The sequence below is a fragment of the Montipora capricornis genome, chromosome 1, assembly GCF_036669925.1.
Source record: "Montipora capricornis isolate CH-2021 chromosome 1, ASM3666992v2, whole genome shotgun sequence".
Lineage (NCBI taxonomy): Eukaryota > Metazoa > Cnidaria > Anthozoa > Scleractinia > Acroporidae > Montipora > Montipora capricornis.
In genome coordinates this window covers 32,123,837-32,128,836 of record NC_090883.1, presented here as the reverse complement: position 1 = coordinate 32,128,836, position 5,000 = coordinate 32,123,837, and the positions used below count along the sequence as shown (strand labels likewise).

At 37.4% G+C, this 5,000-nt stretch overlaps 2 long non-coding RNA genes across 3 annotated transcripts in view; one reads left to right on the top strand and one right to left on the bottom strand.

Moving 5' to 3' along the window:
- The window catches only part of LOC138038909 (uncharacterized), a 14,527-nt gene that overhangs the window by 2,627 nt on the left and 6,900 nt on the right, over positions 1 to 5,000 (top strand). The window contains exons 2-4 of one of the 2 annotated variants that reach the window (XR_011130326.1): positions 1,569 to 2,125; positions 3,372 to 3,491; positions 4,997 to 5,000. The exon at positions 4,997 to 5,000 is cut by the window's right edge and continues 139 nt beyond it. This is a non-coding gene — a long non-coding RNA (uncharacterized lncRNA). The remainder of the gene's footprint in view (positions 1 to 1,568; positions 2,126 to 3,371; positions 3,492 to 4,996) is intronic. The other variant, XR_011130325.1, reaches the window with a different exon arrangement.
- Positions 4,011 to 5,000, bottom strand: part of LOC138038916 (uncharacterized) — a 3,313-nt gene continuing 2,323 nt past the window's right edge. The window contains exon 2 of the long non-coding RNA XR_011130328.1: positions 4,011 to 5,000. This exon is cut by the window's right edge and continues 63 nt beyond it. This is a non-coding gene — a long non-coding RNA (uncharacterized lncRNA).

Genomic DNA, 5,000 nt, shown 5'->3' with positions numbered 1-5,000 from the left:
TTTTTTAAAACTTGGGGATGCAATTTGATTTAATGACCCGTACGGGAAACCGGGAGATTCGTTCCGTATCCGGGACAGTTAGCTCGTATGAATTATTACTAGTAGAATCGCTTACAACTTTGAAATATACTGGCCGCAGCCGTCTTGAATAATTCAGTTGTGTCGTTAATGACACTTATTAGTAGCATTAATTGTCGCAATTATTCAAGATGGTGGCGCCCGGGTAATTTGAAGCAAAAAAATAGCGATTATGAAATTCATTTATTTCCAGTGCAAACGCTTTTTTGCGGGAAAAAAAATATATATATGATGGTAAACAAAAGTACCTGTGATTTAAAGTAATTTCTTGGTAAGAGTGGAGGACAAACTAACGTTTGATAACTTGGTAATATTACAGGAAATTTGTTTAGAGGAAAACTTCTTTTGGTACAATTGTTCAGGTGATTATATTCTCGCATTCTAACTTTTCAACACTGGGCGATGTGATCATAGTGTGGGTGCTAATTGAAAAGGGTACCTCACCAGGAAAAGATAAATACCATTAAACGATAATACAGTTTCATAAGGGTGTAGTTCTAAGGGACACTTGCTATAATAAGAGGAAGGATTTAAAGTCCAATTCGCTTGTAAAAACTCACACGTTAAACTAAGTGCAACGATGATTCGACAACACTCGCTCAACTGGGCGAAAGCATGAAAGCATGAAAGCCAAGCTCACCCAGATGACACACTGTCCAAGTCCTTCTTCTTCCCGTTTGTTGAGGCTTTCGCTCAAAAGTCTTAAACGTTTTAAAGCCAAAATCATTTAGTATTGTGCGTTGTAGACTCTTTATTTTTTATTATTTTACAAAACAGAGACTAAAACAAATATAATTTACTAAATAAAATAAATATTGAAATAAATAAATATTGTAAAAAGTATTGACAGGAAAAACTAGAACAAGGCAAACAAATGTACAAGATCGAGCCATTGGAGGAAACATAAAAGAGCGATAGAGTCCATACTGGGCGAACCACCACAAATAAACAAAATGCTATAAATCTACTAATGAAACTTGAGGTAAATAAAATCAAACAGCTAAATAAAGGCAAACTTCTGAGTAGTTACATGAGTTCGCCATTAACCTTGGAATTTCCTGATTTTTCGTTTAAATGAAATAAGGTTGCTGCTGGAACGAACATTGAAAGGTAAACTATTCCGCCAAAGTTCCACCATTTGTATTGAAATATGAAAATTTAAAATTGGACGCCTTTGCAAATTTTTTCCTTAGTTCAAACAGTGATAACCTTTTAAGAATGTGATGATCACTAATAATTAGTAATTTCCAAGTTCAGATAACCATTTAAACCTTGTATAAAAAGTAACATCAGCCATAAAGCGTCGTTGTTGAAGAGATCTCAAATTAGCGAGTTTTATAATCACTGTCAGATTTCAGGATCATTCTTGAGGTCCTCCTCTGTATACGTTCTTATATTGAAGACTACGCCAAAGAAAATAAAGAAAAACAAGAAATTAAACACTGTTTATGCGAATTAGCTCTCACGAAACCGTCGTTAACTACTTGCAGGGTTCGTGGTCGGGCAAAACTCCTGCAAGTAAACCCACTAAAAAGAGACGATCTCTGCAAGCGCATTTGGACAAACGACTGGTCATGGGATCACGCTTAATACGAAGAAAGGAAACATCACAAGACGACAATGAGGAAGAATTAAGACCAACAAGAAAAAAAGATGAAGTACGAGGAAAACACGAACAGCGAAATAACGATACCCCAGCTCGTAGCTGTCAGAGAAGTTAGTCTCAATGCAACATCGAGTAAAAGGCGCAGAGCGGCCAAAGATGCAAACAACAAGTACAAGAGGTCGTGGACGCAGATGGGGAAGGGGAACCAACTGCCGAGGACATTTCCTACAGAACGTAAATATTGTTGAGGAGATAAAAGAGAAGTGCGTAAAATCCACGCGTTAATCGTAGAAAAGGAGACTATTTCCTTGTCGAAGATCTCCCGAGATATGAAAGCTTTCTTTGCCGCAAACTAAGCCGAGTAGTTACAGTTAAAGGCGAAACACCCCTCGGAGTGAAATGAACAGCGCGAACTATCCATATCCGACAACAACAACTAAGGTAACCTATCCATTTTGAGAGGAGTAATTCTATTAATTTCGCGCAAGACAAAGAATAATAAAAAAAAGCAGCGGTGACAAACATTAAAGTATAAACAAGCGCACTGATTGAAATTATTTACATGACGTTTCCAATGCTTCGACATACATCCTCAGAAGTGACCGTTTACTACGAATTTAAACTTTTTAATATGTAACCTATTAAGTAACTACTTATTAACAATAATTGATTAATGAATTAACAATTAGTTAACAGTCACTTCTGAGGATGTATGTCAAAGGATACGAACGCCAAGTAAGTAATTTCAAACAATGCCATTGCATGTTTTTGTCACGCCGTTTGATGCATAGTTCTGGTTTCGATAAAGACGGTAATCAATAATGCCGTGCAAGCATAGTCACGATTCCCCTCCCCCTCTATCTGCAACCTCGTTCTCAGGGCTTCTCCCTCATTTGGGGCGGGGCTTTTTTTTACCGCCCTGCCCCCTTCTGAGGGAGAAGCCCTGGAAACGAGGCTTCCCCTCTTAAAAAAATAATTATAATTAACATAATTAGTATAATTATAATTCAAATTATTATAATAACTATAATTATTTTAATTATTATTATTGTTATTAGAAACATAGTATTAGGTTAGTTTCGGGCGCAGACAATTTTTTATAGATTAAACTAGACTCTCCGTGATAGTACACTGGGTTGCCTGTGGTTCGTGCACCGTCCCAGGCAACTTTTTTTCAAGTTGGGGGGTCATTAAGACCATTTAATTAAGGGGTCACCCAGAAGTCATACCAGCAGAGGCCCTTTGGCTCGCATGTCCTCACATGTTCGTACGACTAAAAAGATCCTTTTCTGAGGTAAAAAGCTGGCTACCGGCCTATTATTTGTCAAAAAGAAGAAATTCCTGTCCTCTTTGGAAAAAATAGACACGCATTGCTTACGCGTGGTAGTGAATTAACACAGCGATTTATTCCATATAGAATGTCAACTGAGCTGTGTGTTGTCTTCCAGGAAATTCAAGTTATCCTTGCGTAATATGTAGCTCTAACAGTACACGATATTGTTTTGGTGTTGTCTATCATTGTAGTGCCATGGTAGAAGTCTTGGGTAAATAGCCTGAGAAGACATGTGGTTACTAGCAAAGTATTGAACCCAGAAAGATTGAAGAAAATAAATGGGAAGTGAGAAACATTGGCTTTTGGGCTGACATGTTGATAATTGATTTTTGCTACGTTCAATTTTGGCTGCAGAAATAAATCGCAAAATCGGAGGCCGGAATTCAGGGGGCGCCATGATTAAGTTACTGCGGCATGTTTACTCGCCAAACAGTGAAGCGTCCGCGTCAAATGATGGCAAGATACCCGGTTTTCGTAAGTTTCTTTTTCTGTCAAGTGTTATAAAGTTTGACAATAAATGAGCGAAGTCAAAACAAAGATCACAATCGCCCAAACCCTTTAGGTTGACCATTGTTTCTGCTTAGTCGAAAATTTACTCTCCAAGACGAGGTTATTTATCACCAGGTAATTCCGTCATTTTGGAAATAGCAGCTACTTTATTATTCATCGGCGTCACAATTTTTTGCTGATTTTGCGGCTCAGTTTGTTGAAACTCAAGCACGCTTCCAACAGACCTGCTTATTTTCGTGAACCTTTCCTGCTGACAGAGCAATATTAAAAATGTCCTCCCGTATCACATTTCAACCTTGAGCTCGAAAATTCGATACACATTATGATATTATAATTCACAAAGGCAGAAAATATCACAGAATCCTTTTCCAGCGAAACATTTTATTGAAACAAGCAACATAAAAGATGCACTAAAACGCCATTCGCGTTGCAATGACTTTCGAGGCCATTGCTGGTTAACGAGAATAACAAACTCACGAGGCAGAATGTATATTTATATTTAATTAAGTTAGCACAACAGAAAGACACTAACCTCATTTTGACACGAAAATGCTTTACTATTGCCATAAAAACTATCCAGTTAAGCTCGCATATTATAAAACATGATGAATTCATAAAAGCCACCTTTTTCAGCGAACAATTTTTTGAAACAAACAACATATTTGCTATTAGAGGCAAAAACCCCTTCCTATTTCATTGCGTGCGTGAAGAGAAAAAAACTCAGTTGTGTCAAATATGTGCAATATTACACCAAATTAAAAGTTCAGGATCAAACCGTTTCCATGAAGAACCTTTTTCTTGAATAATAAAGCACAAAATAGACGACAAGCTTTCTTTCAAATAATTCTTGACTGTCACATTTCCAATTATGTTTTTACTGAAGACTGTGCAGAGTTGATCACAGATCCACTTAAGGTGTTCGATTTGTTCTGTCTTTGTTGAACCCATAAGTTACCAGAGAATTTTCCATTTGGTTTCAGTGTTCTACATAACAGCACACTTAGCTTGGTAAAATTAGAAATGCACCTCACTTTGATTTCGGCTGGACGGGCGACAGATTGTTGTCGAAGTCCATTACTCGTCGCTTGTAAGATTCCACTGCCTGTCTTGTTCAGTATCCAATTGACTATTTTGTTCAAAGATCCACTAAAACGCCATTCGCGTTACATGACTTTCGACGCCATTGCCGGTTAAGTTTATTATTCTACTGTGTCCACCAGAGAAATCTACTCATTTCAACTACCCTCTCGATCCTAAGAAAATACGAGCAGAAGGCTCTATGCACAAAGATACCACTTAGCAGGGGAGTGACAGGCAAGACTTTTACCGACACGGGAAAAAAAAAGAATACCGAACAAATGCCACCCAATTTCCGACTGGGATTGCCCTACGGCAACCCAGTAAAAATACAAAATGTACATAAATAATTAAAATAAAAACTTAAATATCAAATATATCATTTATTGCAGTTAA